This window comes from Zalophus californianus, chromosome 11 (genome assembly GCF_009762305.2).
Source record: "Zalophus californianus isolate mZalCal1 chromosome 11, mZalCal1.pri.v2, whole genome shotgun sequence".
Taxonomy (NCBI): domain Eukaryota; kingdom Metazoa; phylum Chordata; class Mammalia; order Carnivora; family Otariidae; genus Zalophus; species Zalophus californianus.
Window position 1 is genome coordinate 88,399,903 of NC_045605.1, and position 27,901 is coordinate 88,427,803.

The 27,901-nt window shown below is 48.0% G+C and overlaps 1 protein-coding gene across 9 annotated transcripts in view; it reads left to right on the plus strand.

Annotated features, from left to right (window-relative positions):
* Nucleotides 1-27,901, plus strand: part of PRR5L (proline rich 5 like) — a 148,509-nt gene that overhangs the window by 62,751 nt on the left and 57,857 nt on the right. For 2 of the 9 annotated variants that reach the window (XM_027578555.2, XM_027578563.2), the window contains exon 1: nucleotides 10,339-10,492. The exons of 1 other annotated variant lie outside the window; for it this stretch is intronic. The gene's annotated coding sequence lies outside the window, so the exon portion shown is untranslated. 6 more of the 9 variants (XM_027578558.1, XM_035722726.1, XM_035722725.1 and 3 more) reach the window with 6 other exon arrangements.

Consider the following 27,901-nt stretch of genomic DNA (forward strand, 5'->3'; position numbering starts at 1 on the left):
TGAATAAATTTCCTACTAATGCTGACTCACCTGAAGAGATCATTTACTACTGTGATTCTAGGAAGAGTCCTAGAAACCAATATTACTGACTATAAATTAACTAGTATCTTAATTTATGCATTAGGCTCTGGAGAATCTAGTTAGTATGAGTCATTCCCAAAAAGCTTACTTTGCACAGGACGCGCCTTGGGGTATATCATGGTGCCCAGGACACCATACTCATGGGTAGGATTGTGTGGGGGGTCCTGACTCTGAGGAACATGGCCTAGATTGTCCCAAGGGATTTTTTTATCAGGTCTCTTGACCATAGCCTAGATGAACTATCCTGACCAGGACGCTTTCCCGGTCTTTCTCTCCCCATCTCCTTCTTTCTCCCCTTCCCGTCCACCACCCCCACCTCCACTTCCCCCTGCTGCTCTCACCTCCCCCTCAGACAGGAATGAATAAGCATAAACACATTCTTGCTTATTCCATTTGCCTCTGTAATATCCAACACAGACTGCCATCTTACATCGTTATATTAATGGGATGATGCTCCTTATTTTTATTTTACCTGTTTTCGACGTGGGGAAGGCCTGAATGTCATGTTTTAAGATTGCCATTTTATTTCCATGTTCTTGGTTGAAGTGTCCCTTATATTCAACAGTATTTTTTAATACGATGGTATGTTTGTGTTGTGGTAATACAATATATATTCCAGTATAAAGAAAGGCTAAAACATATGTGAACAAACTGGGAACTGAAGACAATCCTAGGCTTTACAATAAAGGAACTGGGATTATTTATCTAGAGAAACAAACATTAATGGACAAGAAACACACAACGTTTGAATGTGGTGCTTCATTACTTTTCTATTGCCACTAAATAGATTGTACAAGTGTGGCAAGCACTATATACATTTTTCACATAATTCTCATTTAGACCTTATAAATTCCCTGAAAACCAACTTGTGTCTGCACCTGGGATTCCAATAGATTAAGGAACTGCCCCCAAATAGTACCAAAGTGTAGGCTTCTTCCCCACAAGGAGACACTTCTTGACTGCAAGGTTTGGCTTATAGTATGATGACTGTCCTGATCAAGACATGTGTTGCAAAGGACAGCCTCACCTGCACCCTGTACCCTGCACCCCACTATCTCAAATGAACGGGCCGGGGCCTCTCAGGGAAACAAGGACAAGCTGGGTTTGAAGGGAGCTGGGGCCGGGAAGAGGATTCTCACCACCCCTCCCCATCTCCCTCTATCTGTGTGTGTCTCTGTGTGCATATGCACACGCTGGTACAACTCTTCTGTTGTGAGGTCCTCACAGTCTGAGGACTCATTCATTCATTCTTCAACAAGTATTTATTGAGCTCCCATGTGATGTGGAGATCATGGACAACCTTGACAGTGGTTTCCTCAGAACGGAGAGGATGAAAGCCTGACTGGAGAGGGTCAAAGAAAGAAAATAAGGAATAGTGAGGACAATGGATATGGGAAACTCTTTCAAGGTGTTTTGCTCTACGTAAACCAAGGTGGTGGGAGTGGTGAAGGGTCATCCCACATTCCCTCCAAAAAGATGAGGAGTGTGGGGGATGGGGTCTGGTGCACAACGGAGGGCTTGGCCTCAGATTCAGCACCAGCAGCTCGGTCTCCAGCAATAGGCAGGAGGCAGAGCATGGCAGCTGACTCTGACAGGTAGATAGGGGCAGCTGTGGCAACATATCTATCTTCATCAGCTCAGGCTGCTATAAAGAATACCGCAGGCCGGGAACCTAAACAACAGACATCATTTTCTCACACGTATGGGGGCTGGGACATGCAAGATCAAGGTACTGGCAGATTTGGTTCTTGGTGAGGACCCTTTCCACGGCTTGCAGATGCCCACTCACATGACTTTTCTTTGGTTGAGAGAGAGAGACAGAGAGAGAGACATTCTTTCTCCTTTGGTAAGGGCACGAATTCCATCATGAGTGCCCTATCCTCATGACCTCATCTAACCCTAATTGCCTTGCAAAGGGCACCCCTCCAAATACCATCGCACTGGGGATGAGGGGTTCAACATATGAATTTGGGGGGAGACAGACCTTCAGGCCATAGCATTATGGAAATTATGTTCCTATGTTCTTGATCAAAGAAGGAACAAAGGTTCTCAGATGAGAGTGAGGATGTGTGAAAAAATTTGGGAATGTTGGAGACAGTGGGACAGTGACTACACTAGAGACCACTGGTGTGGGTGCTAAGTGGCATTAGAACCCAGGAGGGTGGTGAGTGTGGATTTAAAGTGAAATCAGGCAGCATGGTTGGGTGTGTTTCTCCAGGCACGTTTAACCTGATGCAGGCACCGAGGAGGAGGAGAATCGGACTGGACAAACTTGACCTAGCAAAGCAAATATAATGAAGTGAGAAATGGCAAGGGAGTGTAGGATGCATGCAAGGAAGTAAATATCATAATAGAATCTAATCTGGGTGAGGAGGGAAGTGAGGGATGACAGGCCTTTCAGGGAGTTGCAGAACTATGGGAGTCAGGGTACTGGAGGGGTGAACTGGAAAGTTAGTGGGAGAGGGTGGCAAGAGGAAATAACAAAGTCAAGGTTGACCATTAGAGTGAGTGACTGCAGTAGACTGGGGAACAAAGTCACTAGAGCAGAGGTCAAGGAACCGAGCTGCCAAGACATTAGAAGGATTTTGTCTATGACTGCTGAAATCATCAGGAATCACAACAGGAACAGTAGCTATGGCGGTGACCATGAACAGGGACTTAAAGCTTCCAGGAAAGAGGGGAATAACCTGGGAGCCTGCGATGACCATAACAAGGAAGGGAAGTGAGTAGACTCATCTGATAGTTCGATGGGGAGTTTTAGGAAGGGAATGTGGTCTCGAAAGTGGCACAAGAAGCAAGGAAAGCAAGCCTTCTCCTTCACAGTCGAGGGATAGAAGGATTGGTGGAGAGAACCCACCACCATTGGAGAGGATTTGGGGGGACGGAGGGTCCTCAGGGGAGAACGAGGGCCCAGTTAGAACAGTGATTCTCAAAGTGTAGTTTAGGAACCTCAGGGAGTCTCTGAGACCCTGTCAGTCATCCATAAATCAAAAACTATTTTCATAGCAAGACTACGATATTATTTGCCTTTTCACTCTCATTCTCTCACAAGTGCACAGTGGAATTTTCCAGAGGCCACATGATGTGTGATAACCCCACAGATTGAATGCAGAAGTGGATAGGAGAGTCCAGCTGTCTTCTATTAAGCCAGAAGTTAAAGAGCTTTGCAGAAATGTAGAACAACGCCATTCTTCCCTTGCCTTAAAAAAATAGTTTTCATAAAATATTTGATGGTTTTATCAGTTATTTTAAAGTTAAAAAGTTAATTTCCCTGTTTAATTTCAAATCCAGTATGTATTGATGGATATGACCCACACAAACAAAAGTTCTTTGGGGTCCTCAATGATTTCTAAGAGTGTTGACTGTGGGTTCCAGAGCACACAACAGAAGCTTCTGGGGAACGGGGAAGGGCTGGGAGACAGTTCAGAAATGGGAATGGAAATGGCCATACGGTGATGACAGTCTGGAGGATTAAGGGTAACCTTGAGCCCTGGCTTCTTGCATTGATGGGCAGAGACAGGGATGAAGGCCCTAGGGAGGTCAGGCCTGAGTACTTGAAGGTAGAGGGTAGGAATTTGAGTGCTGCCAGGAAGCCAGGAGCACACTGAGCCAGCTTCTGCTGGGGGAGACATGGTGCCAGGAGACTAGCCATTTTACATAGTATCTGAATCCTGAAAGGGTAGTCTGACTGGTGCTCCTCACCTGCTCTTCTGTCAGGTGCCCCCTCCCAAGACCAGTCACCCGTCACAAGTCGTAGGATGATTCATTGCCCCATCCTGCAAAATCTGGAGAGAGCGTATGCTCCTGGGGAAGAGGGTAAGGTGTGGGCAGGCATTCCCAAATGCCTGCTCCAATGACTAAGGAAATGAAAGAACTTTTGGGGGAACACCTTTGAGTATTTATTTGGAATGTTTCCCATTCAGTCTTGCCCAAAGGTGCAGAGCTGGACTGAGCATGTGCTGATCTTACATTGTGACACAAAAAACTGGGGAACATGGTTTGCTATGAATGTCTTCCATTGCCTCTGGATGCAAAAGGCCTTCTGAGAGGTGGAATGGGCAATACAAGGTCGGCGTCTTTGGAGGTGGCAGTGGTGAGCGGGTTGATGTATACAGCCAGATTCCTACATCGGTGGAGAAAGTCTGGACCTGGATCTGCACCCGTGGTTGGTTGGCAGAGGAGCTAGCCCAAAGAATCTTTAGCTCAAGCCTGCCATTTTGCCTGATTGCAGAAGACGCTGTTCACACTGTAATTCAAGCAACTGATGTCCCTTGCTGTGTGTGATGCAGAAGCCCTGACACGAGAACTTTCCCTGTGCATGTCAAAATCTTACCTGGGCAGTGTTCACCCTAACATCTGATCATAGTTTCAACATGTGAGTGTATTACATTTAAAAATGTTTAAATCTTCCAAACAGATCAACACAATTCCATAATCGCAGGAAAGTAAAAGAGCTTGCAAATATAAACATTCAGTGAATAAAAAATAAAAAATTTAAAAGTGTGTTTAAAGGTGCCACATTTGGAGAAGGCCCTCAAAAGAGCATTTACTTCTCCTACCCCATCCCACCGAACTGTGAGTAGAGACATAAATCAATTTCCCTCTCCATTGGATAATTCCCATCAGCCTTCAAAACATGCCTTACTGGTTACCACCCATTTAAAAGTAATCAAACCATCAAATCAACAGACTTTCTCTTGACCTTGTACCCGCCTCCGGGTACAGCCCCATTTCTCTACTGCCCTTCATGGCAGAACTCTTTGAAAGAGTTTAGCATTCTCTGTCTCCTTCTCTCCATCTCTTTCTCCCCTCAGCCCACTCTGATGGGATTTCCTCCCACACCCCTCCACCGAAAGGACCCTTATCAAGGTCACCAATATGGCTTTGTCGAATAAAAGTTAATTCTCTGTTTTCATTTCACTTTTTGACAGCATTGGACATCCTTGACCGACTCTTCCTTCCTGGTGCATCTTCTCTAGGGCTCTGTACCACACTCCCTTGGACTTCCCCATCTCATTAGCAACTCATTGTTTTTCATTCCTCTGCCGGTTGCTCTTCTTTTATTAGACTCCTGTATTCTTCCTGGCTTCTCCTCTCTGTCCATACTCACTCCCCAAAGCATCACATGCAATCTTTTGGTTTTCAATACCATTTATATACACTGAGAGGTCTCAAATTTATCCCTCAGATTTATCCATCCCTCACCACCATCTCATATATTCAAATGTCTATTGGACATCTCTGCCTGGCTCTCACCCAGGCATTTCAAACTCCACCGAGCTACTGCAGAGCTATGGATTCTCCCTCTGACTGCACTCTCCATTCTGTTTTTCCCATTTCAGTGAATTGCACCACTATCTAGCCCGTTGCTCAAACAAAAAACCGAAGCCTCACCCATGATGCCTATCCTTCCTCACGCGGCCAGTCCGTCAGAAAATTCCATCATCTCCAAGTCCATGTTTGACAAATATAATTGCTTCACACCGAATCCAAACTTCGTCATCTCTTCTTGGTCTACTGAGGCCACTTCCTCAAAAGGGCTGCCCTCCCTCTTGCCTTTCTTCTAGTTCATCTGCCACCCATCGGCCAGATCATGCTACGTCCTCTCTAAACCCCTCTGATGACGTCCCACTGTGGCCAAACTCTTACCCTGACTTACCAGGTCCTATGGGATCTGACCCCGATCTATTTTGTAGACCTCCTCTTGTTCCCCTTTCCACCTGGTTTCTATGCTTCCACCATGATGGATTTCTTCTCATTCCTGTCACTTGCCAAGCTTCTTCCCGACTCAAGGTCTCTGTATTGGCTATGTCTTCTGTTTGGAACATCCCTCTATTGCTATGGATTCTTTTTTTCATCATTTAAATCTCAGTGCCAAAGCTATCCTGGCTGAGAGGCCATTCCTGATGACCCTGGATAAAGCACTTCTCTTCCCTGTGATCACTCCAGCATTCCTTAGCCTTCTCACAGCAAAGGCCAGTCCTTGAAATTATCGCCTTTGTGTGTTCATTGGTATGTTTATTGTTTGTTTGCTGCCCCTCGATGGTAAAGACTTTGTCTTATTCACTGGCATCCCCAGTAGTTGGTACTACTAGGTGACCAGTCAGTATCTGTCAACTAACTGACTGACTTGGAATTGTGGGAAGGAATAGTTGCAATCTGGATTACCCGGGGAAAAATTCGGGTAGGGTTATTAAATTCTTTTTACTTTTAAGATGTGCTCATTCAAGTCATTTTCAAAATACAATCTCAAAATAATTACCAGCCCCTTTCTAGTAGAGGCCGGATACTTTCCCATACCGAAAGTCAAAGAGACCAACAACCAGCATGCCAAAAACACTCCATTTTTCCCAAGGAAAGGATGACAACTCTTTGTTTGTATCATCCAAAATTCTTCAAAGAACAAACTTCAGGTTCCTCAGTTTGTGCACTGTGGAAGTTAAAAAGAGGACAAGAGGGCAAGCGTTTTTTTCATCTGTGCGTGAAGTCTTCCTGCTGTACCAAAGGTCACTGATTTTACATCCTGGTGTTAGATCAGATGCTGAGCTTATTTCTCCAATGGTTATATTTTTATGGATGGTGCAGAGCTGTGGACGTATACTGAGCACTTACGCAAGTTCTGTATCTAGACTGGCATTTATCATGAGTAACTACATTAACTTATTTTATGACTGGAGCCCTGAGAACCTGAAACACTGTATGTTCTAAAGCTGCCCACGCCTGGGGGACCTGACCTGTGCTCCTCACAAACTCTGTGCAAAGGATCTTGGATTTTCAGGACCTCCATTTTTCCATCCGGAAAAAGGAGAAAACGTATGAAAGGATATGATGCTTTTCTTCATTGGAATGCCTTTAAGACATTGTATGAGACATTGAAGTATTATGGAAGGAGGTTCAAACTTGAATGCCCAAGGTTAGCACATATTTATTTCACACCTATTGCATACTACAGATCCTTGAGGCATTTAATACTATGATTTTGTAAATTCAAGTGATTTTAATTATCATTCATAGACACACTTAATCCTACCAAGAGGGAGTATTGTGTAGTATAAAGAGGGCTGAATTGGTATTGGAAATCCCCGCGTTATCTTTTTTTTTTTACCTTGTGTATAACTTTGGACAAGTCACCTCACCCTTTCTGAACTTGGTCTGGCTAGGCTTTAGGGGACAGAAATGAGTTATGAAGATGGGGTGGTCAGGCATTGTCATGGGAACGAAGGAAAAGAGAACAATACACCTCTAGAAGAACAGAAACTGGAGGGTGGTTTTGATCCCAAGGCAGCCCCAAGGAGGGCCTCTGCTTCTCCCTGTCTTGATGCCCACTTGCCTCCATACTATTCCAGAATTTCCTTTATTTCAGTAGTGTGCACGTCATGCCTTGTCAAGCAAGGCTTTGTTTAAAGGAAAGGTTCTCGTGCTGGGGAGAAAAATGATCTGAACCCATGCCATTCTCTTGCATTATGTCTGCTTCCTCAAAGCTCTAGTGCCTCCTAACAGCATCCCATCTCTAGGTGTACCAGGGATGGCAGGGAAGTGGGTGAAGCAGGTTTTGGGGTCAAGAAGTGGTTGAGACTGGCAAACTGAAACTTGCCTGCCCTGTCTAGAGGGAGATGGGCTCTAACACTAGTGCATTGTGGCTGTGTGAGCTCGCAGCATGAACAGTGCCAGGCCTCTCAGATTTGTCAAGGCAAGCTGAAAATCCACAATTTTGCATGAAGTGTTCTGATTCTTACATATTGGCAAGTAATTTAAAAAATGTTGACACCGTGGGGTTAAAAAAATATGCTACCTGTAATCTACATCTAGCTGGTGCACAGAGGATGCAGCTTCTAGAATTGAGAGCTTAGATAAAGTCATGACCTCTCAGCTTCTGTTCTGGATACTAGCTCTGTGTGTGTGTGCTCACACGTGTGCACCTGTGTGTGTTTGCATTCCTGAAATGGAATCTGATTGGCCCAGTGTACCCTTTCTGGTCACAGAGGTTTGTTACAGAGTTTGGCTGCATTTGGGTTAGGTACTTGCCCTCGATCTTAAAGGGGTTGCCTAAGGCCGGCCTTTTCAGCAGGGACCTTGGTTCAGCCACCTTCCATTCCGGAGGCTGTGACCATGGCAAGCTGCATACCTGATGTATCTTCCAAAGACCTACAGTTTTCATCTCCATAAATCAATGTGTAAATAGAATGATCTGTATTGGTTTCTCCTAGCAAAACTCTGTTTCTTAAGAAAAGGCAATGTTCCATTGGCATTTAGATAGAATTTTGGTAAAAATGTGGGTGGTGACAAGTATAAGATACTGGTAGTAATAGTTATTAGAGAGAAGCTCTAATTTGATTTACACCAAATGTTGGCTACTTCTCATTTTAAGAAAACTCAGGTTACAAAATTCACAACTCTTAGGTTTAGAAGAGACTTTAACCTCTTTAAACCTCCCTTCCGGTCCTTGAATACTCTTTTATGGCTTCCCCACCAAGGTGGCATCACCTACATCTCGGGTAAATGAATCCATTCATGGATTTTTCCATTCGTGGATATTTACTCGGTGCATACTATGTGCCAGGCACTGTTCTAGGATCTTGAACCGTATCAGTGAACAGAACAAATCCATGTTCCTGTAGAGTTGATGTTCTGGCCTGGAAGTAGGAGGTGGTGGGAGAGAGATACATTTTCTAAAAACAAGTAAATTCTGTAATACCTTACAAGGTGGTGGATGCAAGGACAAAAGGAAAAATAGAAATAGAATGGGGGGGGCCCCCTGAAGGAGATGAGGGAGTTAGAATGTAGAATGAGTTTGCCCAACTAGGGCTTCCTGCAACCCTGTAGAAATAGCTCCTTTTTCACTTTCCTGACCTGTGAGATAATAATAGTAATAAGATGGCTTAATTTCTGTTGAAATGGGCAGAGACTCTAAGTGCTTTTTCCTTATGAATTCATTACATCCTCATAGCAACCCTGAGATCACTACTACTTTGATCCCCATTTTCATAGGAGGAAACTGGGGTGTAGCACAGCGAAGTAACTTGGCTAATACCCTGCAGCTAGTAACAGGAGGAGGTGGGATACAAGCTTTGACCTTCGGGCTCTAGGCTTTGGCTCTTCAGACCTCAGCACAGCTGCCTTGAGGACATCCCTCAAGTCCCCCTCACGCTTTCCTTTCCCAGGCCCGTGCCCAGAGCCTGGAGCTTCTCCATGTGTGTGATTTCTGGGATGAGATTTAAGGTCTCTTCACCACCCTGGGGTTTGTATTGAGAATCTTACTATCATTGGACAAGTGGGGCTGGGGGAGCTTCATCAACCCCCCTCAAGCCCCTTCCCTTGGGCAAACCCTGACCAGCAACCCTCGCTTACACAGGTCTTGTAAGGGTACAGTGATCAAAATAAACACTTATTTTTTCCTCAGTTTTGACATAAAAAGGCACATCTTTTCTTCAGCAAATGTCACTGTGGTTTCAAAGCCTAAGTGTGATGTTTGAGCGGGCAGCATTTTAAAAGTATTTCCTGCTCAACCATAGGGTGAAATTATACAAGCCAGTGCCTCCTGAAAACAACGGCCTCAAATTCTTACCACCTGCAAAAAGAAAAAAAAAAAAGAAAGAAAAAATAATTTTACATTGTTTTTAATTTTGAGATTGGCTGGTTTTCCTGTTGTTTCAAACTGTGAGGGTCCCTCCAATTCACTAAACCTTCAGGTGGAAAGAGAATTTGGGAGCTTTAAAAGGGTTTTGCAAATCTAAGGGAGAGACTTCACTGGAATTATATTTTCATTAATGCCCTTGAAACAACTGTTCCTGGAATCCGCCTGGGGACTGTTCCTTGAAACAACAGCGAAAGTCCCAGGCTCTCGGGGACTCTACTGAGCTTTAGAAACAATCCCATGGCTTCTTGGTAGAGTTTCCCTTGGTAGGGGGTTGCGGCGGAGATCCCTCGGTGGAGGTTTGCGGGGGATCTCCTCTTGTGTGAGCTCTCTCGACCCGTTGCATCCTCCCAGGCTTTTCAAGTTAAGAGTTGGATTTCCTGAGATTGTTGATCTGGATGAAAGTGCAGGCGCCCCCTCCCCCCGCCCCTCCCCAGCCGAATGAGAATCGCTGCAGGGGAGGAGGAGTAGGAGGGGTTGAAGTGGGGTGGGGTGGGGTGGGGTGGGGGCGCAGGAGAGAAACTAAAGCGATGAGCACAGGACAGGAAAAGTGGGAGGAGGAGAAGGAGGGGGAGGAGGCGGCCTTGAGAGGAGAGAGGAGGGAAACGTGTCACCAGCCGGGCTCGGGGAGCTCCGCGGCCGCGGTGTTCGTGGACCCGCGCTGGCGGACGGGAGGCTGGACGCGACCCCGCAGAGGCCGGCGCTGCGCCGGGAGGGAGGAGGGAGAGCTGGGCAGAGCGCGGCGGCAGAGCCATCCAGGTCCCTCGTCGCTCTCCGGTGAGAAAACTTTCTCGGGAAGACCGGAAACTTTGTCCTGGGCGCTCAGAGTCTCGGGCGGAGGCGAGCTGCGGGTGTGCGCAACTCGAGGTGACTCAGCCCCGGGACCCCAAGGGGGTGAGTGGGGAAGTCCCGGGGAGGGGCTGGAGTTGTCCGCTCAGCGACCGCTTAGGACTGAGCACGAAATCGCCTCTGGGCATAGACTGGCGGGGCACGGGCTGGGGGGCTGGGGGGCGGGGGGGGGGGCTTGGGGAAAAAGTCACATCTGGGGGCAACCGGATGGGAACCCCAGCACGGTGCAGGATCTTCAGATCCCACGCAGCAGGAGGACGGAGGGGGCCGGACTGGCGACACCCAGGTTGCGGGGGGGGGAGAAGCCGTGCGGCTTAGCGTGGGATGGGGGGATGCCGCCGACCGCGGGACCCAGGCTGTGCCAGGAGATCAAAAGGAAAGTTTGCTTGTTTGCCTCTCTCGTTCTCCCTCGGCCTGAGGCGGCAAATCTAAAGAGCTGCCCCGGCTGGGGCACGGGCGATCGGACGCCCCGAGACAGCCCATCTTTTCCTGCCGTCCCCCTTTTGCAGAGGCAGGCGTGGAGGGAGGGCAGGGAGGCCAGCCGCTTTGTCCCGCGCTCCGCTGGGCTCCGCCGACTGGGGAGGGCCGGGACGCAGCCGGCGAGACACCCGGCTGGGGCGGGCGGCTGTAGGCGCCGGCGGCACCCCAGTTCCGCGCCGACTTTCCCGCCCGCCCTCCATTTGGCGAAGCTATCCTCTGCGCGCCTACTGTGCGCACGCGGGGGGCCCCCTGCGCGCTGGGGGCGCTCCGGAGCCCCGGGCCCCCCCGCGGCCGAGACCCTCCCTTCCCGGCCCTCGGCCTCTGATCCCGAGGGCGGGCGCCCCGGGTCACATTAGGCCGTGTGCTTGCAAACTGTGCTTCAGGAATCGGCGCTGGGGTGCCTCCCTGGTAGGCAACAGGGTTTTTTCCCTGCCCCTGGCCTTGGTCACATGCCGCCGCCTCTTCCTCCGCGGTGCCGGGAGCCCGCGTTTTGTTTGTCAGCAGTAAGGCGGTGAGTATTTATAGACGCCGCTGCAGTCCTGCGGTGGGTGAGGTTTCAATTACAGCGATGCGCCCCACAAGACGGAAGGGTCCCGCGCGGCGGCTCAGAGGCACGTTTGCTCCGAGACCCGCATGTTAAAAGCTCTGGGCGGCTCTCCCGGCATCCCTGCTGGGGCGGAGTTCTGGAACCTGTTGTCCACGGGATCCGTGCAAATTCAAATGGCCCACGCGAAAGATCAAATTGGTCAAGGGCGCTAACGGTCCATTGTGCCCCTCCAAAGGGTGCTCGTTGATCAAGCCACGAATACTCTCCTTTTCTGACCTCTCTTTGGTGAGCCTGACCACCGTGTGTTGCTGTCCTGACATTTCATTGGCCTACACGCTGCAAAATGTCCCGGTGCTGAGCTCTGGTAAATTGCTCTCTGGTGCAAGGCGCTGTTCTTGACACCATGAAGCAGCAAGTGGGTCGGGGGGGGGGGGGGGGGGGGGATGGAGCTTGCAGAGGCTAATTTAGTCACAATTTAAATGTAAGCCCTTGCTGAGGTTCCCCGTATGATCAAGAAAGATGCGGTGGGTCCTCCTCTCTGTGGAACCTGGCTGCAATGTTGAGCTGTTCTTTTTTTTTTTGTAAGATTTTATTTGATAGAACACAAGCAGGGGGAGTGGGAGAGGGAGAAGCAGGTTCTCCACTGAGCAAGAAGCCCGATGAGGGGCTCGATATCGGGACCCTGGGATCATGACCCAAGCCGAAAGCAGCCGCTTAACCACCTGAGCCACCCAGGCGCCCCTATGGTATTGAGCTGTTCTAAGGCATGTAAGGGTGCGGCCGTTCAGAACCTATTCTGTAGGCAACCAGCAGATAAAGGAAACCATGCTTGATCAGTCCACAAAATGTTTTCTGTTTTTCCAAACCCAACCATTGTCCTTTCCGTATCTTATTGATGCCTCTAACAGCCAGAACCATGAACAGGGTAAAAAAGAAAGACGTTAGAAATGAGCTAGTAGTCCAACTGGCTTATTTCTCTAGGGCTTGGTTTAGACTCCCTTGTTTCTAAATGAGGAGACCTCATTTCTTTCAGATCCGGAGGCTCCTGGATATTTATTTCAGGGGGTGAGATTTCAATAATGATTGTTATTTGAACATTATAAAAATGTTCCCTTTATTTAGAAAAGGAGGAAGGGGGGCAAACGGTTCTTGAGTTCTTATTATGTCTTAAACTTTGCCCTAAGAGACATTGATAATATTATATAATCTGCACCAAAACAGTGATGAGGTAGGTACTATTATATCCCCATCACTATAATGATGAGCCCACTGAGGCTTTGGACAAACTATTTAAGTGGTTTGTCCCAAGTCACACACATAGGGTAAAGTGCAGATGGGGCTAGGTCTGTTACTCCAGGCCTCTAGTGGGAGCTGGTACTGGGGATCTTTCCTTTCAGTTTGTTGTTCCTCAGTCGATGACTAGATCGGCTTATAGTTGAGTAACTTGGTGACTTCTTCTTTCTTATTTTTTCTCTATGTCACATAGTACCACAGAATAGCTCAATTATTGAAGGAAAAGAATCCTAATCTTGTATTTAGAAAACTGTTACTCTGGTACCTGAAAATTTCATGCTGGTAGTCCAGACCTAAATGTCAGCATCTTCAGTTTGCTCACTGACAGTGTATGTGCAAGATTTAAGCCATTTATCTGTGGAAAATGGAATTATTAGGACTTTATGGATTTCTTAATTATTTTTCTATCCTCATAACTTCCTGTGGTCATTCCTTTTGTAGAGCCCTTGTACAAGGTCAAGTATATTGAAATCTTTCTTGAATTGCAGCCTTTTTCCTTCTAATGGTTTTTGCAGAGCTAGGCCAATACAGAATTGATTTGAGAAGTAGGGTGTGAGCCCCTCTGAGAGATCCCTACTCGGTTTAATGTTCGTCATTAGAAGTTTGTTCCCTAGAGCTGCCTCTGTATGCAAATGTTAAAAGTAATGCTTCCAGACCTATCATTTGTTAAAAAGTCAGTGTGCATATCTCAATTGCTGAAGGTTGAGAATACAATATTTTGGGGATTTTGTGCTGGCTTAGGAATTTGGGAACAGAGAGAGTGATATCCTGATAAGCAGAAGGCAAGGGAAGATTCCACTTTGGAGCCAGGAAGGAGGTTGAGAGTGTAAATGATGCAAAGCGATGATGAGACATCAGAGGTGAACTTGAGTTAATGAACATTTTTCTCAGCAACTGGGGATCCAAGGTTTACTTTGAAACTTGTACAGTTAAAACAAACAAGCCAACGTATTTCTTGGGCAGCTCTTCTGAGCCAGGTGCAGCCATGGTGATGTCATTTGAGCCTCTCACCACCTGAGCAGGTGAATATTCTTTTCCGTATTTTAAGATGTAAAAACAGAAGCTAAGAGAGGTTAATTCCTTTCCTGACGGAACAGCCATTAACTTAAGCGCCTGGTGCCTTCCAGTATGTTTTGATATCTACCCTTGAAGGCCTTCCGTGAAGAATCCAGGGTGCCAAGTACTCAACAGAGTCCTGGTGGTTCACATGGAAGTTTCTGGATCAGAAGTGGGTACCCGAGCAGTGTGGGAGCTCTAAAAATGAGGGGATAGGAGGTAGGTGAGCAATGGATGAGCTGAAGGGACCGTCTGGATAATTCATGGAAGAGGGAGAGAGGCCCTGCCAGATACTTTGAGTATAGAGAATTACCAGCCTTGGTCTGGCAGGGGATGGGTGTCATACTGGAAAGCAAGACCTGGCAATTGGGAAGCCACACGGGGTGCCCAGACCGGGACAGCGGGGAAGGAAGGACCCCCACCCTCCTCAGCATACCTTCTGTTGTGATGCTGCCTGGTTAGAATCCCCAGTTTATAGGCAATATAAATTAGGGAGCTCCTGAGACCTGTTTCCATTTTAACTGGACTTGGCCTTTAGTAATAGTCACCCAATCTCTCTTTAAAATATTCTTTTCTTATGCTTTGCCAGTTTATGGCCTTTGTAGATCAATCCTTGGATTTCCTTTAAAGGAGAGAGAAGGAGGGGAAAAAAAAACAGCAAAGGTTAGTGATTACCTAAATTGGATTAAGTTCTGTCTAGCAGAGTTTAAAGAAATGTTGCTTGCTCTCTAATTACCATCAACTAGGAATTTAAACGGTCTATTAAATTTAAGCTGACTTTTTTTTTAAATCCATGATAGTTCTAGTTCTAACATATTCTGGGATTTGGGAGGCTTTTTTTTTTTTTTTAAAGATTTATTTATTTATTTATTTGAGAGAGAGAGAATGAGAGAGAGAGAGCACGAGAGGGCAGAGGGTCAGAGGGAGAAGCAGACTCCCCGCCGAGCAGGGAGCCGGATGCGGGACTCGATCCCGGGACTCCAGGATCATGACCTGAGCCGCAGGCAGTCGCTTAACCAACTGAGCCACCCAGGCGCCCTGGGAGCCTTTTTTATATTCTTTAAATGCGTAGTGGGTGTTCTCCTTCTCCCCACCTTTTAAAAATACTACATTTCTCTAGCAGGATAATAAATCATGTTATTATATACTGGCTTCATTGCAAAGCAGAAGTTCCCAGCCAGGTACATCCGGCTCTGTCAGCCTCTAGAAAGCAAGCCGGTGAACTGAGTTCTTTGTCGGAAATTTAGGGACACCTATGGGAAGCTTTCTGGATGGAGTATGACGTGCTCCTTCACCTCTGTCGTAAAAGGATAGGCCTGTAATGAAAATCAGCCATCTTTACTCTGTGCTTCAGAGGCATCGAGGGTGTAACCACGGAGGGCATGACCCTGAGAGATAGTGCCTCACTTGCCCGGTCCTCGTCCGGGCCCTGGTGTGCTGACGGATGACCTGTGCCCAGAGAGTTTCAGAGAGTGGTAGAACTCACCAAAAATTCTCTCCTTCTTCTTTTTTTTTTTTTTTAAGATTTTATTTATTTATCTGACAGAAAGAGAGACACAGCGAGAGAGGGAACACAAGCAGGGGGAGTGGGAGAGGGAGAAGCAGGCTTCCCGCGGAGCAGGGAGCCCGATGTGGGGCTCGATCCCAGGACCCTGGGATCATGACCTGAGCCGAAGGCAGATGCTTAACGACTGAGCCACCCAGGCGCCCCTCTCCTTTTTTTGACCGTGGCCCATGAGAAAATATGGTCAGCATTTACCCCTTCCACTGCCCAAAGAACCCATCATGCGTGTTTGTACAATTTTTCTTGCATATAATCATATGCTACCTAAAAGCATGTATTTACCTCTCTGGGCTCTCATTCTCCTTTCCTTCTCCTCAATTTTGGGGTACAAATATATGAGTTTTGTAATGCATTCATCAGCGTCCTGGTTTCGCCTTAGCTGGTTGCCGAATGCCAGCAGCACCCCCAGTTTCTCGCTCCTCCTTCCCTGTTACCGGACTTTCTCTGGCTTGGCTGGTTCTTTCTGACCCGGGCTGAGTTCTGTGTTTTGTTGAAGGCATCTGTGACAACAGTTAGGTTTTTAGCAAATACTTGGATTAAGAGACCACTTTGGGCTCCCTCGTTCAGGAACTAGAGTATATGTCCGCTTGAGCTGAGCCTGGTAGGATACCTGAAAGGAACGTTTGTTTTGTCTTCCTCCCAAGGACTGGGGGCAGGAATCCAGCCCGGGCTGTGGGGGGTGTGTGTGTGTGTGTGCGTGTGCGCGCACGCGTGTGTGTGTGTGTGTGTGTGTGTATTACAAGGACTGGGGGCAGGAATCCAGCCCGGGCTGTGGGGTGTGTGTGTGTGTGTGTGTGTGTGTGCGCGCGCGTGCGCGTGCGTGTGTGTGTGTGTATTATTACAAGGACTGGGGGCAGGAATCCAGCCCGGGCTGTGGGGTATGTGTGTGTGTATGTGTGTGTGTGTGCGCGCGTGCACGCGTGTGCGTGTGTGTGTGTGTGTGTGTGTGTGTGTGTGTGTATTACAAGGACTGGGGGCAGGAATCCAGCCCGGGCTGTGGGGTGTGTGTGTGTGTGTGCGTGTGCACGCACGCGTGTGCGTGTGTGTGTGTGTGTGTGTGTATTATTACAAGGACTGGGGGCAGGAATCCAGCCTGAGCTGTGGTGTGTGTGTGTGTGTGTGTATGTGTGTGTGTGTGTGTGTGTGGTGTGTGTGTGTGTATTATTCTGAACTGAGCTGCCTCAGACCCTGTTACAACCTGCTCGTGACCTCAGCTGCATAAATCCTCAGTGGAAACCCATCAACGCTTGCTGTCTCATTCCACATGCTCCTTTGGAACTAGTTCACTGTCGTTCCCCAGATGTCTTCGGGGGACACCACGTCAACTGGCGCCGTCATTTCAGGGAATTCTGCTGCAGTGTGCCAGCTGCCGGATCCCCCACTGTGGAGCTGTGTGACCCCTTTCACTGTAAAGTATCTGGAGGCCAAATTGGGGGGGCAAACAAAGTAATCCTTTGCAGTGTTCTGAGAAAAGTTTTAAAAAATTCTTGACCAACAGGACAATCGATTACTTTCAAGACACCCCGAAAGGTGTTGGTATCAGCTTTGCAGAGAGGGGAGCTGTTGAAAGAGTCCCTGCGCTGGTCCTAACAGGCATCTTGGAGACAACACGGGTCAGGGAATTGAGATCTGGAATCTGATCTCAGCTCTGCCGCAGGCGAGCTGTATGACCGTGGGCAAGTTGCTCCGTTGCTTGGGGCCTCAGTTTTCCTAACTACAAAATAATAGGATTGGTCCACCACTGTTTAAAATATAAAAATTAGGAGACTTGATATCTAGACTTCAGGTTTCCAGCTTTAAAGGAAAAAAAAAAGCAATAACAAAAAGACTGGATTCTTTAACACCATGGTGTTCCCTGCCTTGGCCCCGATGAGAATCGAGTTTGCCATCCCGGCTTCAGGCCTTCTTGTCTTTGTCTTTAATCACGATCAAATTCTTCTTCTCTCTCTCTCTTCTTGTTTTTTTGCTACTGGTAAGACTACATTTGGCTCATCTTTGTGATCAGGTTAGTAGGTGCTCACGAAATATTTGTTGAAATGTGATTTTTTCAAACTTTTCTTGTCCATCACAAATGAAAAAAGGATACTGAAGCTTCTGAAAGGCTTACCTATGAAAGCTTGTTTCCTTCCCCGCATTTCCTTTCTAGGCTCCAGCGTCCATGTTCTTTAGAGTAACTGGCAAGAAAATGGAGAACCTGTATTTTTCACTTGGTCTCTTAATAGCTTTGCCTTTTTTTTTTTTAAGATTTTTAATTTATTTGTCAGAGAGAAAGAGCACAAGCAGGGGGAGCAGCAGAAGCAGAGGGAGAAGCAGACTCCCCGCTGAGCAAGGAGCCTGATGCGGGACTCAATCCCAGGACCCTGGGATCATGATCTAAGCTTAACTGACTGAGCCACCCAGGTGTTCCTTAATAGTTTTGCCTTCTTAACTAGAGAAGGTGATTTACCCTTCCGCCTCAATCTTGCTTCCACTGCCCGTCTTCAATTATAGTTGTCAACGTGCATTCATAACATGACTTCTGAATGTTTCTGGCGAGACCCTGAGCCCCATGGAAGCAGGGAGTTTATTCTTCCTTACCCTCTATGCTTCCTCTTCTCAGATCCTGGCACATGCTGGACCTCTTAACATTTGGTTGTTGAATGAACTTGAAGTGACCCCATGACCTCTGTGAAGTGATGAGATCCCAGGAGCCTCTTTAGTTTCCTGAGTCTCTATTCAGTGCTCCCTACACTTGGCTACAGGACACGGAGAGAAGTTTCCTTTCCCTTGATTCCATTTTCTCATAAAAAAGCATGTCACCCTGTTCTTGCAGTGGGAGCGTGAAGCTCATTTTTAACAAATAGCACAAGTTAATCTGGAGCACATTTCCCCACACTGAAAATTCTTACTGCCTGCCAGACAGTAGCTTTGGACCGCTGTGTCACCCACCAGGGTTTTAGATGGTACATGTCAGGAGTGTAATTGCTCACGTAATGGTCAGCCTCAGTGACCACTTCTGTCTAGACGTTCCGGTTTATCATCTTGTAGGCCCCGCAGAATCACTCTGGATGGCATTTATGGGCCACACCCTCACAATTTGCACTCCAAGCAACTCGATCCTTCAAGTGGGGCTCACAGATGAGTAAATAAGATCTGTGGTTATTCCCCACAGTTTTGCTTGACTTGTACTAAAGGAGGGGATTTTTTTCTGGTGATTATACAGTGGTTGGCAGGCCAGGGTGAGGGCGATGGTCTGATGAAATAATGACTGCTAGCTGGATCCGAATCGTCAGTGCTTTGAGTCCTCTGGGCATTGAGAAAGCCTGGCTAAGCGGAGATAAGCACTTGAGCTTGCATCCTGTTTGCGCTAATATTTACTGTTGCCTAAATTCACATTCTCGAGACTCTTCTGTCTGCTTCGGTTTCCAGTGGAGCGCTGAGAAAATTCTCTCATTCTTCCTGCGGAGCCTTCTCCATAGTCCGAACTTGACCCTTCACATTTTCCTGTCTGTGGCAGTGTCTATCCCTCGGCTGGCATTTGTCTCTGAAGAGTTGCGAAGTTTGGTCCTTAATCAAAACAAAGGCGTGGCTCTGCAGCAGGCATCTCTCCTGGGCCCCATCTGTAGGCTCCACACACCTGCACACAGACCCAGGATTCCCGGTCCACACGGCCACGGTCCACGTTTCCGTGGACAGTCATACTTAGGCGCACGGATCCCAGTTCGGTCATCCGGGGAGAATTTTTCTGGTCCCACAGTAACAGGAAGGTTGCTCTGCCAGTGGCCTGGAAGTCCACGCGTCATTCCATCATTCAGAGATGTTTACCTCGTACGTGCCCAGCACCGTGCTCACAGCAGGACACGGCAGGGGACGAGACAGGTCAGGTCTCAGACTTTGAGGAACTTACATGCCATTGGGGCTTGTCAGTGAACAAGTAAACAAACGTGATGACCTCACAAGCTGGATTCCTCCCGTCACTGTATTCTAGACAAGATCAGGCAAGACAACCCGTACTAGAGTATATTCTAGTTCCTTCCTGTGAGAGAGTGTGCTTGCTGCCCAGGCCAGGCAAGAAGCTGTCGATGGTGTGCATGAAGGGAAGCCACGGGTGGTGGTCACCTCTCGCCTCTTCATGTGGCAGACATGAGTGTTGCTTAAACCATAGCGGTTAGGAGCTCAGGCCCTGGAATCAGGTAGGATCTGTTGCTCAGGTCCCTCTTAACTAATCTTCTGGCTTTGGATAAGTTAATCCCCGTCCGTCAGTTTCTTCATCAGCAACATGGGAAGATTAAACCTGCCTTGTTAGTTTCGAGTGGAGATGACCTGAGATGCTAGATGCAAACAGAGGCGTGGCACCATCCTGATTATCTTGGCCGGCCCCTGATGGAAGCTAGTGTATCCTTTTCAGTGATAAATAGGGTAAAATAGTCATGGTAGGGGATTTGCAGAATGGTCTCGGCACTCTTGAATACCCACTTCTGGCTTGGTTTCCATCTAGTGGGCTGGGGTGGGGTGTGTATGGGTCAGATCTAGTTTTCTGGGTCGGTTTGGTGTGTCCTGTTTGCTGTGGGTTTCTTTTCGAGATCCCCCACATGCTGCTGGCTTTCCCATTGGAAGAGTGTGCGTGCGTGGGTCTGTAATACAAAGGGGAGCTCGCGGTTCCAGTGCAGAATCAGTGATGGGGTAGGACCGAGATAAGATAACGGATAGTTAAGAGGCTGGTCAGCTAGATGATGTGGTAGGTGGCGGCTAGTTCTGGGTTTGTGCCATGTTGGGAGTCGTCTGCTGCCTCCTCTCTCAGAGGTGCTCAGGTCTGTAGGGCAGTCAGGGTAGGGGCTGAACGGAGAGCTGGCGATGCTGAGGGGCTCATGGCCACCAGCTAGGCAGGACTCTTCATCAACTGATAAGCCAACAGACCTCAGGAAGGGGAGTGACTTGCCCAAGCCCACAGTGGCTGGTTTGTGGGGGCTTACGTCACACTTGATGGAGGCCCCAGGGAACAGTGAGAGAGTGAGAGAAGGTTGGTGATCCTAGCTGTGATGGGATAAAAGAAAGGTCCCAAACTTCTACGTTAGGCTTCTAAAGTGCGAGTCAGCTTGGTGAATTCGTGGCCAACGCTTATAAATTGCATGATTTCGCATTTGAAAAAACCTGGATTTTTGGCATCTCTTGGAAAATTCGGATCTGGCAAAACTGAGCTTGTGTTCTGAGGTGGCAAAAACCAGATTGGATTAAGGAGTGACTGCCTTCTATAGCCCGGGCAGGTCCTGCCTGCTCTTTGTGAGGTTCCACAAAGTATGGCAAGTATTCGACGTGTGGTGCAAAAAGGGAAAGAAATTGGTCTTCCTTTCGTTTTCTTTTCTTCCCCCAGGGTTTGTTTTTCTGACCTGTGTGCCCCTGTACAAGGCAGCTCCTCTTGTAGAATAAGTGCTGAAGAAATAAATTTGTGTCGAATGAATGAATGAATGGATGAACTATAATTGATCACTTGTTTGGGATCAGAAGCCAAGTTCGAAACCTCACTTCTTCCAAGCAGCTGAGTGACTTTGAACAAATCAATAACCTTTATGTTTTTTGTCTTTCTTTTGTGGGGGTGAGGGAGGCCTCACTGTTGTTTTTACTTACTTATTTGAATGTCGTACATTTTCATGTTTCAAGATTCAAAGGTGCAAACAAGTTTGCAGAGAAAAGTCTTCCCTACTGTGTCCCTGTCACTCAGCCCTTTTCCTTGGGGGAAACAGGTGTTCTCAATTTCTGGTTTGTCCTTCCAGAGGTACTTTATGCAGTGCAACGGAACATGTACATGCTCTTTTCATCTTCTTTTACTTAGATGGTAGCATAATACACACATGATTCCACGTTTACCACACTTTCATTTGGATGGGAGGGCGCGCCGGTCAGTACCTAAGAGTTTTCCCGTTCATTCTTGGAGCTGCATAGGATTCTAGCATGTGGGACACCCAAGTTTCCATAGCCAGTCCTCTGTTGCTGGGCATCTAGGTTATTTCCAATCAGCTGCTGTCGTAAAGAAGGCGGTGGTAAAAACCCTGGTTATGTAAGTCCCTTGACATGCCTAGTGTAGAATTTCTGGAAGTAGAATTGCTAGGTCAGAGAGCACAGCCCTTGTCCGTGCGGCAGAACTTGTCAAATTTCTGTTCCTAGCAGCTGCCCCACACTGCTCTCCTTCCAGTGATGTGTGAGAGTACCTGCCACCCCAAACCCTGGTCATAGGTGATCTCTTGGAACCTGCGACGGTTTTGTGAAGAACACAGTGAGTTATGAAAATATTGACACGAGCTGTAATTTGGGGGGCCCCTTGGATGGGCCAAAGCTAAGATCTCGGTTATCTCATGGAGATGCATATGCCACTCTTTAGAAGCTGAGGAAGCTTTTTTTTTTTTTTTAAGATTTTATTCATTTATATATGAGAGAGAGTGAGCACACAAGCTGGGGGGAGGGGCAGAGGGAGAGGGAGAAGCACGTGGAGCCTGATGCGGGGCTCAATCCCAGGACCCTGGGATCATGACTTGAGCCGAAGGCGGATTCTTAACTGACTGAGCCAGCCCGGCGCCCCTGAAGATGAGGAAACTTTGAGTCGTTTACTCGGGTCACCCAGCTAATCAATTGTAGAGGTTGGATTCGAATCCAGATTTCTTAGATTTCAATACCAGGTTATTTCATGTGGTAAAACCCTGTGTAATTTGGGGTGCTGGTATTCTCAGCTGACAGGTATGCACAGTTCCCTTGTCTCCTGGAAGTAGTGCTTCTCACGTGGCTGGTTCATTTGCTCCTTCCTCAAGTGCCTACAGAATTCCTGCACTGTACTAAGCACCTGGGAACAAGATAGACATAGTCCTTGCCTTTACGGACCTCACAAAAACAATAATTCCGTAGGCATTTTTTGGGTGACAGGACAACAAAGGGGTAAGGAGAGTGTTCTATGGGGTCATGTGACCTAATCAGGAGTGAGGGGGAAAGAGAGGTCTCTGAGCAAGTGAAAGACGGGTGATAAAGGGTCTGTGGGTTTGAACCTGGAGAAGTGGATGGGAATATTTCACATAGAGGACATAGTATATGCGAAGGTCCTGAGGCAGGGAAGAACAGGTAGTGTGGGAGGAAATGAAGGAAGACCAATGAGCTGGGGTACAGGGTGGTAAGAAGGAGGTGAGGGTATGAGGATGGGGTTTGGGGATTTATTCTGAGAGCTGTGGGAAGTCTTTGATGGCATGGAAGCAACAAAGTGACATGGGCACCAAGGGCCCCGGGCTGTGGGGTTCTTGTCATAAGCTCTATGACCTTAGACTAGTTAAACATTGGGCACATCCGTTTCCTCCTCTGTAAGGTGGGGATGGTAACAGCACATGGAGGCTTTCAAACATTTTGACTGACCTACAGTGTGAAATAGGCAATTCGTTTAGACTCCGTGTACACGAGCGCACGTGTAACATACACGCATCCCCAAGATGTGATGCACTCTGATACTTCTTGTCCGAATCTATTAAAGGTTTTGGCCAAGACCCCCTAAGTTCATTTTGGAAATACTGAGAGACTATGTCAAGTGCGTGTGTCACGGCGGGCCCTCGGTAAGTGGCGCTGTCACTCTCCTCACGGGCGTTATCATCAAGATGACTCTGGTTGCTACCCGAGCAGACGGGTCAAATCCCGACGGTGTTGAAGGACACTGGCCCTTCGTCTCTGTGTTCAGGTCCCAGGGAAGGAGCTGCACTGGGGGCCTCCTGACTGCAGGAGCTCCTGAGGGGGATGTGTAAATTGGGCCGTCTCTATGGTCTCTCCGGTTTCCCTGGGAACTGGCCTCTCCTCGTTTTCTGGACGGTCACACCCGACTGTGTTTTCTCAGTTTTCTTTGACTTCTTTGTTATTTACCCTCAGAATGGCTTTTTCCTGGAAGCCTCAGAGTCATTATAAGCCACTCACTTCTTTATTTTAAGTTGTGCCGTGGTTCTACTTCCCCTTTCGGAGTTCAGGGTTGGAGCCTGAGTGGAATTGATTTGCATTTCCCACTAAGTGCACTACCTTCTTCAGCCCGCTGGACCGGCCTGCAGGCCTGTGCCCCCCTTCCCGGGCGCTGGCCCTGGCCGCTGGGAGGAGAACGCGAGACGCCACGTTTTTTTTCCTCCAAGAAACCGACCTTGGATCCTGTTGTGTAGAGGTTTTCAAAGAAATCCCTGTGCAGTGAGCTAGGGGAGCAAGGCTGGGGAGGATACCCAGTAACCCTGGCACCACCACAGCCCTTCATGTGTCCAGGATCCCAGCTTTCCAGATAACTTAAGCACCCACAATTTAACTATTTAAATCATTTTAGAAGCACATGTCTCTAAATGTTAACTGCATTGCTCCTTCACAGGAGAACATCTACCAAAACACTGGTTTCTTTAACTCTGAGACATTGGGCAAGGAACTTTTCATGGTGATGATGATGGTGGTGGTGGTGGCTGAATTGTGTGCCCCCCAGCTTCATATGTTCAGAACCTAGCTCCCGGTATCTTTGAATGTGACTGCATTTGGAGGTTGGGCCTTTAAAGACGTGATGAGGGGCACCTGGGTGGCTCAGTCGGTTAAGCGTCTGCCTTCAGCTCAGGTCATGGTCCTGGGGTCCTGGAATCGAGTCCTGCATCCGACTCCCTGCTCAGCGGGGAGCCTGCTTCTTCCTCTCCCTCTGCCATTCCACGCCCCCCCACTCGCTTGTGCTCTCTGGCTCTCTCTATCTCTCTGTCAAATAAATAAAATCTTAAAAAATAGAAAAATAAAAATAACGAGGTAATAAAGTGAACCTGTTTGGTGGGCGCTAATCCAGTCTGATTGGTGTCCTTATACAAAGAGGAAATTTGGACACACAGAGAGAGATGAACGTACATAGAGGGAGGGCCATGTGAGGACACAGTGGAAGGTGGTGATCTATAAGCCAAGGAGAGGGGTCTCAGGAGAAACCAGCCCTGACAACACCTTGATCTTGAGCTTCGAGCTTCCAGAACTATGAGGAAATTTGTTTCTGTTGTTTATGTCATGCAGTCTGTGGTCTTTGGTTACTACAGCCTGAGCAGGCTAACCCAGTGGGTGGTGGTGGTAATAAAAATAAGCCATAGGTAGCATTTATCAAGCACTTACTGTATACTGGGACTATTTTAAGCCTTCCCTGAGTCATCTCTTTCACTCCTCATATTGTCATAAGCAGGCCAAGTCACCTGCCAGGTCACACGGTAAGTGATGGCACTCAGCCTGGCTCTTGGCACCTTTGCTCAGAACCTTCACTGCACCTGTGTCTAGCCCCTAATGTTCCCGGATGCCTGCCAGGCACTTCACAGATCATCTTTCTCATCGCCACAGCTCTCCAAAGTAACTCTTCTTGTTCCCCCTTCTTTCCGATGTAGAGAGTGCAGCCAGAGTGGTCCAAGGCCACACCATGAGTATATTCATTTCTCGTGGCTGCAATAAGAAATTACCACAATCTCGGTGGCTTAAAACAGCGTCCACACGTTCTGTCGTAGTTCTGGAGGGCAGAAGTCCAGAAGCAAGATGTCGCCGGGCCGGGCCTCCTCCAGAGGCGCATTGGGAGAGTCTATGCCTTTCCCCTTTCAGCTGCTGCTCGTGCTGCTGACATCTTCATGTTCGTGTTATAAGGATACATGTGATGGTATTTATGGCCCACCTGGAAAATCCAGGATGAGCTCTTCCTCTCTCAAGATCCTTAACGGAATCACATCATTTGCCATCTAACGTAATATTCACAGCTTCTGGGGACTAAGAAGTGAGTGTATCTCTGGGGCAGCAGGTTTTCTGCCTGTCACCGTCAGTGAGCAGCAGAATGCACCTTGATGCCAGGGCTTGCTTGATTCCAGAGCCATCGTGGTCACTCATCCTTGGGAGCTATGGCCATGAGACCTCCCAAATCCCTTTCTGCCATGCCATTTCTGGCTATTGTGGCGCTGGGTGTTCGAGGCACAGAGTCCCCAAGACTGGCGGATATGCTCATTCTTTGCAGGAACAAAAAACTGGAAACTCCGAGAATACCCATCCACTGGGGACTGGTTACATCAAGTATGGCATCCCCTAAACGGAAGAGACCTTTAAAAATAGTAAAGTAGATCAGTATACGGGGATATGGGAAGAAAGCCATGATGTCTTAAGAGGAAAGGAAAGATTACCCATTTTTATTCAAATGTTGTGTGGACACATGTGTATGGCATTAAACATTGCACTAAAGTAAAATTCACTTCCTCAGCCACATTAGCCACGTTGGAAGTGCTCACTGGCCACATGGCTAGCAGCTACCACCTTGGACAGCACAGATCTAGAACATTTCCGTTTTCTCAGCAAGTTCTGGGCAGAAAGCTTCTCGACACTAAGTGTCCATAGTGAGGCCTTTTTCACTTTGTATGTTATAGATTTATGTGCACGTTTACCTTTTTTTATGATAAACAAGTAGGTGTGCTATTATCAGAAAAATAGGAACACGGGGTTTCTAAGCTAACGTCCTCTTTCTTAAGCAGGTGGAAGTTTATCATTGTTTACGATATATTTGTGTGTGTATAAACTCCTTTCTACATACGTTGCATAATGAAAATATTTTAACATATATAAGGGAAGAATTTCCTGGCAGTGCAGGCTTGAGGTTGGAAGACTCGGGGCCAGATCTAGGTTCCCTGCCCTAACTGCCTCCCAGCTATGGCCAAATCACATAGCCTCAGTTTCCTGACCTGACAGGATCCCTACTCGACGTAGCTTGCAGGGTTAGGGTAAGATTTATGAGTGTGGTGATGTGTGGAAACACTCTGAAACTGAGGGATGGCCACACAGAGGTGAAGGGTCAGGAAATAAGTGTGTTGCCCGAGGTGTGAGGGGGCAAGGCCTCAGCAATCTGTGACCGCCATGGCAGCTTGGAGACCTTGCATCCTTCTGAGCGGAGTGTTTTCCAGATGTCAGTAAGGTTGCCAGAGACGGGGAAGTGTTCCTTTGTTTCCACTGCTGTCATTACTTGGAGATTTAGAAATGACAAGCTATCTTATTTATTTAACAAGCAATTATCTAGCTGTTTGCTGTTTGCCATGGCCTCTCCTCTCTGAGTGCTTTACAAATATGTACTCATTTTATCCCCCTACAATTCTGAGGTAGTCACCCTTAGCATGCTCATTTCACGCAGAAGGATGTCAAGGCTCAGAGAGGTCAAGTAACTTACACAAGGTCACACAGCTGGTGAGGAATGGGGTGTCTAACTAAGGCAGCCCACACTTTCTCCTTTCTTCCCTTCTCATGGCTCCTCTTGCCCCTGTCAGATGTGGTCGTAGAGTTCCTTATGTCCGTTTATCTGTCTCAGGGGCATGACATTTAAACTTGGATATGAAATCTCAGGAGTGTGTGTTCTTGACTGACTTGGTCGCTTCTGGTTCCTGGCTGAGTTTGGTAGCATGACAAAGTGGGGATAGGCTATAGAGTTAGGTCAGTCTGGACTCCAGTCAATAATCTGCCACCTGGCTTTGTGACTTCCAGCAGATTACTTTGGTCTTGAAGTGGGGTTTTGTGAGGGTCATAAGTTCACCTGCTGTGACAGGCAGGGCGTGGGCACCTCATGAGTTCCCATCCTTCCTTCATCTGTGTCTTGGTCATTGAGTTTAGGCTTGAGGATATGGAGACAGAGACGAGGAAGTGCCGGTGCCTCTCTTTAAGGAGGTTATAGAATGGCCTAGGTGGGGCCTGAGGAACTTTCTAGATTGGGAGTCGGGGAACCTGAGTTCTAGCCAGTGCCCGCTCTCCCACCTCAGAGACACTGGACAAGCTGCTCTGCTCCTCTGGGCTTCACTTTGGTCATCTGTACACAGGGGCCACATCGGTCTTGTCGTTTTCTCATTTGTCGTGGTTAGGTCAGGACCAGCCTGTGCCTGAGGGGCCAGTGCGGTGCAAGCAGGTGGATATGGGGGGCGCCCGCTTTTCCCTTCAGGCTGCTCCTGTCCACGCTGCCAGGGCCCCCTCTCCGCAGTGCTCTGGGGAAGCCTCCTGACTGCCTCCGGAAGCAGGAATGATGGAAACAAAGGCCGTTTCCGATGGTCTGCAGCCGGTCGGGGTCTGAGGGTGGCAGGTCTTGCAGGTGAGAATGGATTTGGAGGCAGCTGCTTGTTGTGTGTCACCGTGCAGCCAGTGACAAGGTTGTGGGGGCTGTGCTCATCGTTCTTTGGGCTGAAAATTACCCTTGTTTAAAAGGGGCCGCGGGTGGATGGGGCTGCCCACCTATGTGCCTTGCTGGTCACGCACACGGCCTGGAGTGCGAGGCCTGGGGGCTGCTGACTGAGCAGTGGGGGAAGACGGGAGCCAGCCCCGTGGTCCTCCGTGTCGCACAGCCTCCTGGAGAAGTGGCGGTTTCAGCAGGAAGCCGGGAAGTAAACACCTGGACGACCCATTCAGCTCA